We start from the raw sequence: 14,221 nt of genomic DNA, 5'->3' as shown, positions 1-14,221 counted from the left end.
GTTTAAAGGTCAACATTCAGAAAACTAAGATCATGGCATCTGGTCCCATCACTTCATGGGAAATAGATGGGGAGACAGTGGAAACAGTGTCAGACTTTATTTTGGGGGGGCTCCAAAATCACTGCAGATGGTGATTGCAGCCATGAAATTAAAAGACACTTACTCCTTGGAAGGAAAGTTATGACCAACCTAGATAGCATATTGAAAAGCAGAGACATTACTTTGCCAACAAAGGTCCGTCTAGTCAAGGCTATGGTTTTTCCAGTACTCATGTATGGATGTGAAAGTTGGACTGTGAAGAAAGCTGAGCACCGAAGAATTGATGCTTTTGAACTGTGGTTTTAGAGAAGACTCTTCAGTGTCCCTGGGACTGCAAGGAGATCCAACCAGTCCATCCTAAGGGAGATCAGTCCTGGGTGTTCATTGGAAGGACTGATGCTGAAGCTGAAACTCCTGTAATTTGCCCACCTCATACGAAGAGTTGAAGAGTCATTGGCAAAGACCCTGAGGCGGGGAGGGATTGGGGGTAGGAGGAGAAGGAGATGACAGAGGATGAGATGGCTGGATGGCATCACCGACTCAATGGACATGAGTTTGAGTAAACTCCGGGAGTTGGTGATGGACAGGGAGGCATGGTGTGCTGCGATTCATGGGGTCGCAAAGAGTCGGACACAACTGAGCAACTGAACTGAACTGAACTGAACTGAACTGAATGGTGTCAGGTTTTTACTACCTATCTTGATGATTTTTTTTTAATGTATGCTCTATTACTAATGAGCTTATAACTTGTGCTTTGCAATATAACTAACTTTATGAATTTTAAAGGCTGGAGGATGATATTTCTATTTATTAGAGAAAAATTCTCTTCTGAAAAGTTTATTCATATCCTTTGTAAAGTTTTTATAAGTAGTAACTTTCAAAGAAGATGTTCAGATCCGCAGTACTGTTTCTCTATAATTCTCCACCATGTTGAAAGTGAAAACCAAGTCTTATTTACTAAATATTCACCTTGTATCAGACCTGACATCCAGCAGGAATTTGAAGACATTATTAGAATTACAAGTAGGTAATGCACCTTAGCTACGCATTGCAAACGAATTGATAAGACCTAGAAGCCCAAACCCAGAAAGACAGTAGCGAGGCTGAGAAAAGAAAGTATGGTCTTGCCTCTTAATACAGTGTTCTTATCATATTTGCTGATTAGTAAGTATGCTGCTTCATGAATCAAATTGCTTAGTATTAGCTGTCATACTTCTGGTTAAAAAAAAAAAAGAACGCACAGTTTTTTTTCTCTGATGTTTGCCTAGCTATTGACCATTTCTAGCTCACTAGTTATATTCAAAAAACTCAACTGAATCTAAAATTTTATGTATGAAAATATGATTAATCATAATGAAATTGAGTCTCAAAATAAATCCAGTTACTGAGTTGTTTAAAGAGTAACATAATTTGATGATTAGTGATTCTTGGCAGTGTGGCAAGGAGAGATATGACCTGGGGGGAATAGATCATAATTATGAAAATATGTCTTCAAACTCTTCAAACTGAGAATGTGTTCCTGTTCCCCTTGAAAATAATAAAGTCGCTTAGGGGGTGTTGAGCATGACCACTCTGTCTAGCCTTACCATCATATCCCCCCACTCATAGCCTTTGAGATCTGTCAAAGAAAAAAAATCTGAGCTCTATGCAGGAGATGACTGACAATGAGAGAGTTAAAGGTAATCAAGGTCTAAAAATATATTATCAGAGAGATATGCTCTTATTCATCACTTCTTCATTCCTTAAGAGCTTGTGGAATTTACAACATCTACCAATATTATCAAACATACCCAAGATGTTAAAAGACTCAGTCTTTACCTCATCTGAGAAAAGGAAAATAAAACATATATGAATAACAGAATAAGTATGAAGTGTATGCTAGATAAATATATATATCTTATTTTATGTGTGTATGTGCTTATGTATGTATAGGTACTTAAATTCATACCTGAGTGTACTCAGAGTAAAGGTGGGCAGGTTAATAAGAAAATACAGTAGCTAAAGTAAATAAAATATTTTCCAAATGGGGAAAAATAGCATGCTGTTATTATTCAGTTGCTAAGCCATGTCTGACTCTTTGTGATCCCATGAACTGCAGCACACCAGGTTTCCCTATTTGAGAAAGACTAAAAGGAAAAAGCTGCATAGCAAATAACTAAGGATGTCTTTGGCCATGTTGCAAAGTATCCAGAAATGAAGCTAAAAATGGTTAGATGGTGATACATGAAAGTAGGAATTAGAGGATCTTGAAGATCAGACTCAAAACTTTACATACATGATAACTGATAACAGAAAACTACCATTAAGTTCCTGACTGAAGAAAGCACTGTAATAAAAACAGTTCTTATAGGATATTTTCCTCCAATTATAAATAAGAATCTGAAATGTCCAAATGAGAGATGCTAGTACACAGTATAGACATTCAATAGGAAGTTTGTAGTGACTGCAGAAGAGTGATGAGTGAATATGGAAAGAAAAGAATGACTCCCAAATTATTCCAGAGGAAAATCTAGAAGGATTTGACTTATAAGAGGAGGTGTGTGCCAATGGAAAAGAAATAGTCAGAAATAGCTCTGAAGTTATGAGACTGGAGAGTGTTTTCCATTGCTGTAGAATTATTAGCAAACAGAAATTGATTTTTGTCTTGGCCTCTTTATAACAAAATGAAACATTCATGGTCACAGATCTTTTTATAATAATTCTCTTCTGTTTTTCATGCAGAATGAAATATATCCAGATCTTTTTATTTTTACACATGCAACACACACACACACACTTCCTTGAAGAACATATTTTGAGAAGTGACATATATTTTTACATTCAGCACAACCTATATGCAAGGTGAATTTATATGTCATCATGTCTTATTCCTCAGCACCTCCAAGGACAATAAACTTTAGCGTTTCCAGATGACCTTCACCTTCCTGAGTACTTGGTCATGCCTCTGTGAGCTAATGTCATGCCTCTGTGATTCTAGAATGCACATGATTCTAGGAGATGGTCCTATCAAATGTTCATCCTTATTAACCTGGAAAGGGCCAGCATATCCTTCAAAACCCACATTTTTTATTCCTCCCCTGTGATTCTTTTCCCAAAGTCCTCTCCTCTCCTCAACAAGCATCTTTGGTACTATTGAGCTTAATAAAAGACATTTCAGGTACAAAGACAAAATGTCATTGTCTTTCAGGAAACTCACAATCTAATGAACTGACAAACATAGAAACTGTTATAATAAGAGAGGTTTTATTTTTATTTTTTTTCAGTTGTTTTATTTTATTGGAGTATACTTGATTAACCAGGTTTCTTTTTTTCTTTTTATTTGTTTTTATTAGTTGGAGGCTAATTACTTTGCAATATTGTAGTGGTTTTTGTCATACATTGACATGAATCAGCCATGATTTACATGTGTTCCCCATCCCGATCCCCCCTCCCACCTCCCTCTGGGTCTTCCCAGTGCACCAGCCCTGAGCAATTGTCTCCTGCATCCAACCTGGGCTGATGATCTGTGTCACCCAGCAATCCCACTCCTGGGCATACACACCAAGGAAACCAGATCTGAAAGAGACAGTTCATCACAGCACTGTTTATAATAGCCAGGACATGGAAGCAACCTAGATGTCCAATCAGCAGACGAATGGATAAGGAAGCTGTGGTACATATACACCATGGAATATTACTCAGCCATTCAAAAGAATTCATTTGAATCAGTTCTAATGAGATGCATGAAACTGGAGCCCATTATACAGAGTGAAGTAACCAGAAAGATAAAGACCAATACAGTATACTAACACATATATATGAAATTTTAAAAGATGGTAACAATAACCTTATATGCAAAACAGAAAAAGAGACACAGATGTACAGAAGAGACTTTTAGACTCTGTGGGAGAAGGCGAGGGTGGGATGTTCTGAGAGAACAGCATTGAAACACGTATACTATCAAGGGAGGCTTTATAACAAAGGAAGAGTTTGTACAGAGTAAAGTAGAAAAAGTGAAAGTGTTAGTCTCTCAATCCTGTCTGACTCTGTGCGACCCCATGGACTGTAGCCCACCAGGCTCCTGTGCTCACAGAATTCTCTAGGCAAGAATACTGGAGTGGGTGACCGTTCCCTTCTCCAGGGAATCTTCCTGACCCAGGGATTGAACCTGGGTCTCCTGCATTGCAGGCAGATTCTTTACCATCTGCGCCACCAGGGAAGCAGTAGAAAACATAAGTAAAAAATATCTAAGTCTTTCTGTGAAAGGCAAGAAAAGATTCCCTCTTAGTCTGCACATTCTTCTAATGATAATAATTACATTTTTTATAATTATTTTGTGTACCTGTGTGTTATCAGTTCAGGTTCTCTGGTAGGCAGATGCCAAGATAAAGTACAAGACAGGTATCGGAGGTAAAGTTTGAGAAACACAAGACAAGGAGCAGGAGTTGGCGGGGACAGCTATTATATCATGAGGCACATCTGCAACCTGTGAGTGGAAAAGAGGAAGGGAGCAGGGTTGGGTAGGAAGAGCTTCAGACTGCAGGACAATTTTTAGGAAGTCTTGGACACATGTACCCCAATGTTTATTGCAGCACTGTTTACAATATCTAGGATGTGGAAGCAACCTAGATGTCCATCACAAGCGAATGGATAAGAAAGGTGTGGTACATATACACAATGGAATATTACTCAGCCATAAAAAGGAACACATTTGAGTCAGTTCTAAAGAGGTGGATATACCTGGAGCGTATTACACAAAGTGGAGTAAGTCAGAAAGAAAAAGGCAAATATTGTATACTAATGCATATATATGAAATTTAGAAATATGGTACCCACAACCCTACATGCAGGGCAGCAAAGGAGAAAGAGACATAAAGGACAGACTTTTGGACTCAGTGGGAGAAGCTGAGGGTGGAACGATTTGAGAGAATAGCATTGAAACATGTACATTACCATATGTAAAATAGATGACCAGTGCAAGTTCAATACATGAAGCAGGGCAACCCAGAGGGGTAGGGAGGAAAGGGTGGTGGGAGTGGGGCTCAGTATCAGAGAGACACATGTATACCTATGGCCGATTCATGTTAATATATGGCAAAAACCATCACAATATTGGAAAGTAATTATCCTCCCATTAAAATTAATTAATTAATTAAACAAAAAAAGAAAGTCTTGGCCAGGCCAATGGGGAAACGCAGCCCAAAGATTACCTGTGGAGGAACCCTGCCTTAGACAAAAGGGATCAGGCCCAACACCTCCACCGTCTCAATCATGGACTGGGAGACCCCTGGGGAGAGCGTCACGTCAGCTCAAATACTGCTGTGAATCCAACGGGCACGGGGAGGTCAAGTAACTGCGAGGAGTGGCAAGTATTCTCTTGAAGGGACAGCTGAGAACTGTGCCTGCATGACTGCTCCTGTCTGATCGCTCCAACACCGAGCGCTTTCAAGTTCCACATCAAGTCATCGTCAACGCCTGTCTCCAGCATTTGTTACAGTGTCTGAAACTCAGCAAGTGCACAAGTGCTTAATAAAATAACAGTTTTATATTTTCAAATTTTGTCAGCATAATGTATATTATCTGTGGTGAAACAGACCACCAGCCCAGGTGGGAGGCATGAGTCAAGTGCTCGGGCCTGGTGGGCTGGGAAGACCCAGAGGAGTCGGGTGGAGAGGGAGGTGGGAGGGGGGACCGGGGTGGGGAATACGTGTAACTCTATGGCTGATTCATATCAATGTATGACAAAACCCATTGAAAAAAAAAAAAAAATTGTCAGCATAACATTTTTTACTCAAGTATAGCTGCTATACAATATTGTATAAGTTACCTATCTACAATAGAATGATTCACAGTTTTCAAAGGTTGTACTCCATTTATAGTCACTATGAAATATTGGCAATATTCCCCATGTTATAAAATATATTCTTGGAGCTTATTTTATACCTAATAGCTTGTACCTTTTAATCCCTTCTCCTGTACTGCACAACCCCACTTCCTCTCCCTGTCGGTAACCACTAGTTTTTTCTCTACATCTGTGAGTCTATTTCTGTTATATTATATTCATCCATTAGTTTTATTTTTCAGACTTCACATATAAGTGATGTCATACAATATTTGTCTTTCTCTATCTGACTTATGAAATGACATTTTTGAATGCAGTATGGTATGTTAGGAATCATGGATACAAAATATGTTATTTATTTGACCTTATAAATCTTATTAAAATATTAATGGCACTGTTAGGCAACAACCTGGATGACAAAGGAAAAGATAGGAACAGAAATTGCTACAAGACTATAAATCTTACACAGGATGGAGCCAGTGGCAGTTCTAAACGCTTGCCAAATTCCAGATTCCCAAAGCCATCTGGATAATAGACTTTTGTTACAGTTCCACAGAAATTAACTTAGGAATGTGCTTGGCCCAAGCTAGGACAGCTCAGGAGGCTGGCAATGATGGATGCTACATAGCCCTGAAAGATGTTCAGGACTTTGTATATACTGCTATATTTAAAATGGATAGTCAGCAAGGACCTGCTATATAGCACAGGGAACTCTGTTAAATGTTATGTGACAGTCTGGATGGGAGAGGAGTTTGAGAGAGAATGGATACATGTATGCGTATGGCTGAGTCCCTTTGTTACCCACCAGAAACTATCTCAACATTGTTGACTGGCTATATACCAGTGTAAAGTAAAACACACAAGAAATAAAAATATACAGGACTAAGTGTACCTTTACAATCATATCGCACATTGTGCAACTGTGAGCTTTATGAGACCTAATGTTACCCTTGCTTACTCAAACTTAACGTGTGCAACTCTTGTGCTCAATGTGAGGATCTCACAAGTTTGCACCATCTTCCATCAAACAATGTTGTGATTTCTCAGCTAAGTACTCTAATTGACCTGACTTCCTTATGCTTATTTTAGATAATTAAATCATTTAGATTTAGCCAAGTGGTACCTGTGTATGAATCCTTTCAGCCTTCCAAACCTATCATTAACATCTTCAATATAGTGACTATGAAAATTGGTGACAACGGTGAGATAGATGCAAAAAGTCTTGAGATCAATTGTACTTACATCTCTGTGGAGGAAGTTCTGGGATAACGGAGGGCAGGGGAGTGAAACTGTGGTGCCCCGTTGCTTTGCTGACCCTCTGTGATTTGAGCTAAGACCTTAATACAAGTGAGGTAAGATAAAAAAATTTTCTGTGAAGAATAAGTAATATGCATTTATTCTTCAAGGTAATAGAAGGTCTGATTATTTGCATAAAAATTAATTAATAATTAAAACCCCCAATGGTCTAGTAATTTCCTAACACAATGACTAGGGACTCGCTAAAACCTGGGGCATGATAGGAGCTGGAGGTAACAGAAGAAATCTTACAAACAATATAAAGATCTGAATCACATTAAAAGTCATATGATGAGCTGGGGAAGGCAGAAAATGCTTGAAGAAGGCAATGACCATGACAATCTAGTTCTCAAAGTAAAGAAGGGAGTGGGTATTTCAGGGAGGCATTAGAACAACAACAACAAAAAGAGTTGCAGAAATAAATAAAAGAGAAGTTAGCATATTCTAGGTATGGTATGGAAGCCTTTGCAAAATAAAAGAAAAGTTGATAAATTATGTGTTCATTTGTTTATATTTTGTCTTGCTCCAATAAGGATTCATGGCCACTTATCAGAATATTAGATTGGTGTCTTGTGGTATAGGACCTTAAATTCTGGGCAATAGAATTTATTTTCCAAGACGGATGTTGCTCATAATTGGGTTTAATGAATTTCCATCTTTCAACAAAATGTGAATGATTGAATGTAAAGAAAGTGCATGTATACAAAAGCAGATGAGCAAACATTGATCTCTGGGGCCACCTTTAAGAGGGATAAACATCTTTTCCATCTATATTACAAGTAAAGCAAATATGTTTGTGTCTATCTGTAGTACAACTGTTTCCTTTTATGTTGACATTTGTGAGAGTTATAAATATTAATGTGCTTGTGAATAATCACTCAGCTGTGTCAGAGTCTTTGTGATCCCGTGAACTATAGCCCACTAGGCTCCTCTGTCCATGGGGATTCTCCAGGCAAGAATAATGGAGTGGGCTGCCATATGCTAGAAAGAATAGGTAAAAGCAGGCTCCAGACCAAAACCATGATGTCAGACATATGGGTCCACTGGCAGGTGACCTAAGTGGAACAAAGGGATCTCAGGGGATCATACCAAAAGAGGACCAAGAATACAGCTCACCAAACCATCCTTGTATTCCAATGTCTTCATCCAATGCATACTCCTTAAATCCTGTGTATCTTAGAGGCAAGCTAATGGGGTGGGTGTATAATCTCATCATAGTTTTTCAAAAACTCAAACAGTACACATGAAGAGATCAATTAGAAAACCACTGACATGTCCAAGTAAGGGTAAATGCGGAGGTGGGGGGAAGCTGGAAATAGGATAAACAAATACCAGATGTATTAGGAAGAGTTGGCTGGACCTGGGAGATGTGGGCCAGATGTGGGAGATGGCAGGCATCTAGAGAACCCAAAGACCAAAGGTTTTGGATGATGTTGATAGTAGGATGGCAGTGCTGTTAGGGTATAAAAGAAGAAAAAAATGAATAAGGAAATCTGAGAAAGGACCATTAGTTGCCTACCAAGAAATCAAATTGTGCTCTTAAAAGGAGCATCTTCAACTGCTTTTAGGAAACTGAAGCAATACTGCAGAAGGATAGGAATGGAAAGGTAGAAAGTAGAGGCAATAAAAGACAATAAATGTAGGCCACACTTGAGAATTTTTGTGAAGAAAAGGAGGAGAATGGATAATAATTCAAAAGATGAAGAACCAAAAAACTTATGCAAAGTCAGAAGAGAGTGATACTTCTGGAGGGAAGAAATAAAGGCCCTGGAGGAAAAGGGAATGATTGCTGAAGTAAGGCATGAAAGAATTGGGAAGTAACTGAACCCTGAGCATATACTGACAGAATCCTAGAGAAAGAATAAGCAGCTTGCCTCTTAGAAAGAACAAAAAGTTTGGTGAATGCATATGCTGAGATACTCTGAGAAAGGGAGTCACTTCAAACTCAGTCCAAATTCTCCTAAGTCCTTAAGAATGGTTGTCGTTAATAAACCAACTATATCAAGTGTAGCTCATGCATAACAATCTTATGCTTCATTTGAATTTCTCATTTACATGATTTTGTTTGAATTCTGCTTCACATCTGATGCCTTGTCTCTATGCTCTATTTGCATTGGATTGAGAAAAAATAGATTTAAACAACTTAAAGTGAGAGGCGGGAGTCACAATGATGAAGTAAAAAACATCACAGTAATATAGGGACTTGCTCACTGCAGTAAACAAAACCATGAGGAACAAAGGCTCTGTCTTCTTTCTAACAAAAATAAAAGAGGAATGATGAGGTTTCAGACTACAAAGGGGAATATTTATGTTCACTGACATCATACTGCAAACTTGACACATATCTTCGGAGATGCAAGTCAAAACTCTCTGTGCAATGACAGTCCAGGTAATGAGACTCTTAAGAGAAGTCTGAAAAGGAAGAATGTAGTAGGCATGATATTGGTAAATAGATTTCTTCCATATCAAATCTGCTCTATTTTTATAATCTGCTTGCATATTCTGCAGAAAGCTAAAAGTTTGGTTTCTCAGACCCTTTTCTGCTACTGTTCTGGGCGTGACTCAGGCTCTGCCAATCAGATGAAGGTGCATAGGACTTAGTTTCAAAACTGAACTAGATGGAGAGAGACAACACTTAAAATATAGTTAACTGGTGCTGATTAGCAGACAGTGGATGGCTCTGAAATATACAGTTCTGGCAGTGGTTTCCAGACTCCCCCATCAGAGGTAAGATGCTATGTTCCTGGAATAGAAAAGGAAGGAGTTGTGGAAATCACATACAAGAAGTTAAGTTGTAAAAAAGGGAAGAGAATATAGATATACTAAACTTTCAAGAATATGGAAGTGAAGGCAAGGTGAGAAACAGATAAAAACTTGTGGAGGAATCAGTTCAGAAGAAGGATTTTCTTCAGAGGGTGAGGAGCTTAATACTGGAGATAGACTGAGATGGGACTCTCTCTAGAAAACCCATTCTGCTATGTTGTTCTGGGGTTCATTTGGAGGTCAGCACAAAGCCTGCTCCTCCGAATAGTCCAGTGATTTTTAAGCACCTATGTCTCCATATTATAGCCCTTTGTGCCAGTGGTTTCCAGAACCTGAATGACACAATAGATTTGTTGTTGTTGTTCAGTTGCTAAGTTGCGTCTGACTCTTTGTGACCCCATGGACTACAGCACACCTGGCTTCTCCATCCATCACTATCCCCTGAGCTTGCTCAAACCCATGTCCATTGAGTCAGTGATGCCATCCAACCATCTCACCCTCTGTTGTCCCCTTTTCCTCCTGCCCTCAATCTTTCCAGGCATCAGGGTCTTTTCCAACAAGTCAGCTCTTCACATCAGATGGACAAAGTATCAGAGCCTCGGCTTCAACATCAGTCCTTCCAATGAATATTCAGGGTTGATTTTCTTTAAGATTGACAGCTTTGATCTCCTTGCTGTCCAAGAGTCTCTCAAGAGTCTTTTACAGCACTCTTGTGAGGATCATTTCTTTGGTGCTCAGCTTTCTTTATGGTCCAACTCTCACATCCACACATGACTACTGGAAAAACCATAGCTTTGACTATATGGCAAAGTGATACAGTGATAATCTCTGCTTTTTAATACACTGTCTATGTTCATCATAGCTATTCTTTCAAGGAACAAGCATCTTTTAATTTCGTGGCTACAGTCACCATCTCCACTGATTTTGCAGGCCAAGAAAATGGAATCCGACACTGTTTTCACATTTTCCCCATCTATTTCCCATGAAGTTTTTAGATGTTAAGGTTTTCATTCTTTCCATATGCTATGCTAATTGACTATGCTAATCTTCACAAAAGATGCCATGACCTTTGTTTTTTGAATGTTGAATTTTAAGCCAGCTTTTTCACTCTCCTCTTTCACCTCTTTAGTTGGGAGTAAATTGAAAAATATTGAGGCAACCAGAATGGCCAAGGGATGTCTGTTGGTAAAGGGTGCTGAAAATGAAGGGAGTTAGGCCTCAGTAGCAGGATTCACTAACAGAAATCAAGATCCAAAGGAAAGGGGGATGGGGGATATTTCTGCCTGTGGAAAGGTATACTGGTTCTGGTTTTGAGAGAGCTATAACCAACAAGATAGTCTCTAGAGCAGAAACATCTCTGACATGTTATCTTGCTATATTCTGCCTGGAGTTGGAACGAAGGACCATGTCAAAAGCCCCAGAGATCACTGTGGATCCACGATAAAGGTTGAAACTGTAAAAAATTAATAAAGTAAAATCTCAATTAAATAGATTCGGGGGGACTTCCCCAGTGGTCCAATGGTTAAGATTTTGCCTTCCAAAGCAGGGGGTGCAGGTTCCATCCCTAGTCAGTTAGCTCAGATCCCACATGCCTAATGGCAAAAAAAAAAACCAAAACATAAAACAGAAGCAATATGGTAACAAATTCAACAGATTTTAAAGATGGCCCACATATAAAGTAAAAGAACAAGAAAAAGAAAAGAAACCACAGAAACTTAGAATCAACTGGAAAGCAAGGATTAGAATGGGAATAAAGGACTTCCTTGGCACTCCAGTGGCTAATACTCTGTGCAAGCAGAATAAAGGGCATGAACTCAAAGCCTGGTTGGGGAACTAGGATCCCACATGCCACACAGTGTGGCCAAAACAAAAATAAATTGAAATAAATACACTAAAAATGGTCCACATGAAAAAGATTTTTTTCAGAATAAATGAGTAAATAAGTAGAGTTGGGAGATCAGAAAGGGGAGCTCCCTCAAGCTGTGAAGACAGCAGAGCCCAGGTAAAAGAAAGAAGACTCCTCTTCTTTCCTGGCAAGGACTCAAACAATGAAAAGCCATGGACCCTTTGTTTCATGCAATTCTCCCACCTTCTTTTCCCCTCTATAAAAGTCTGCTCTGTCTCATGCTATGCAGGGGATTTGCACAGAGCTCACAATGGTTGCAGATCCCAAAATTCAGTTCTCAGTCAATCCTGAATAAACTCATCTTCCCTAGAGAAATATCTGGCAGTCTGTTTCAGGTCAACATTTTGGTGGTGCCAAACGGGTGCAAAGAGAACCTCCACAAAGTCTGCATTGCTGGTGAGCAAACAGGGGAAGTACTCACAATTGAACCCATTGCCATTCACTGTTTTTCTCACTAATCCTAGAGCTTGAAGGTATGTCTTTCTGTCTTTCTCATGGATCTGAATTCACAGCCCTCTTTGCATTTGAAGCTCTTCAGATTTTATTCCAATCTATTTAAATGTTTTTCTTTCTGGTTAAGACCTTGTTCTGTATGCGGGTACTTGTTTAGCACTTCAGTTTGATATTCAGATCAGACTGTTTTGCTGAAACTGATTAGCCTTAACCCATTTCTTCAGCACCAGGGATTGTTTCTCTAAACTACTGGTTTTTCAGACTTTAGCGTATTCTTTTAGAAGAGATTGTCCTCAGGAGCCCGGCTGAAAAAACCTTCAGGCTGGCTCCTCTGAAACTAAGCTCTCTCCTTAGGACTGACTGGGATTAGCTTGCAAAATTGAGCTGTTTGTTCTGTAAGCTGTTTAAGCTATTTGGAAATTGTTCTTTAGAGGGAAAATCTATTAGAAATGGAATCCCAGTTATCTAAGCATTTCAGGGTTCCCCCCCACACACAAGGATTTCAGCCTAGTTTATGCTTTAAAATTGTGGCTCTTTCACATGCCCATTCCTAACTAAACTGACCAACCTGATCAAAGGCAATTTAGAATATCAATCACCTTTACGGGGAACATTTGAAATTTCCAAAATTAATTTTTTTTTCAAACTGAACTGACTACAATGACTAAAAAATTTCCAGGACTGAGTAGAATTCTTATCTTGATTTTTATTTTAAGGCTTCCTAATATTATCGGGAGTCTAAAATTTACTCTGAAAAATAAAATTTTAACAATAATGGAGAATAATATGAAGAATAATGTCATTCCTATAAAGGAATGACAAAATGGCTGCCTAAGCCTCAGGCTCCTCCTCCTTGATTTCTTTTTCGCAGGGCTCCACTCTGGAGTCATCTTATCTTCTCTCTCAGCTTCTCATGGTCAAATTTCACCTCCTGAATCATCCTTCTCTTTCTTGTCTAAGCTGTTTACGCCTCCTCCATACCTTCAGTCCCCCCAATATTAATTATCTTGGCCCACTTCTCATTTTCTCTGAAACTCTCCCCAGTTCCCTCTTGTCTGAGCTTGTCAGAACCTGTCCCTTTAAAGGGACATTTAAAATCATTAAATTTCCGATATAGAGAACAAGCTCGTGAGTAACAGAGGGGAGAGGGGAGAGAAGAGGGGCAAGGTAAGGGTAGGGAATTAAGATGTACAAACTACTAGGTATAAAATAAGCCACAAAGATATATCATACAACATGGAAATACCAATATTTTATAGTGACCATAAATGAGTTGTAACCTTTAAAAATTGTGACTCACTATGCTTTACACCTGTAACTTATACAGTATCATATAGCAAGTATGCGTCAATTTTAAAAATAAAATAAAATTTAGCCTTCTGAGAATCCAGAGGCCAAAGTTTTTAATTTTTTATATTTTCTGGACTACAGCTGAGAGCCATAGTTGAAGATTTTCTCAAAGTAATCAAAGATCTTCACTGATTTAGTGAGGAATTTAGTAGTCATTCAAACTTATCAACCTGGTTTCTCTGACTTATATCAGCTAATTTGTAGCCTTGTTAGTAAAGCTCAGGCCCAGTACAGAATGGAAAATGCTAACTGGGAAAATCCCATCACAACCATGAGACCAGCCTGCTAACTTGTTATATGAACAGGCTCAGGCAATGACTAGGTGACTTCATTGAGCAATTCCTTGGACTTTTCTATTGCTTGTTGATTTGAATAGAGTTTAGGCTTGCATGCAAAAATATGATGAACCTATCATGATAATTACAATTGACTTTAGATAGATTTTAAAGAAAATTCTGGTCTTCCTTCAGACATTGATTTTTCACCCTGGTAGTTTTTAACTCTATGTTTATCAATAAGCTGAACAGGGACCTTTCATTTCTAGTAAAAAGAACCAGGATGAAATGGGAAACTATGTCCACTCCAGAATTAGT

This window comes from Muntiacus reevesi, chromosome 19 (assembly GCF_963930625.1).
Source record: "Muntiacus reevesi chromosome 19, mMunRee1.1, whole genome shotgun sequence".
NCBI classification, from domain to species: domain Eukaryota; kingdom Metazoa; phylum Chordata; class Mammalia; order Artiodactyla; family Cervidae; genus Muntiacus; species Muntiacus reevesi.
This window is presented reverse-complemented; position numbering follows the sequence as displayed.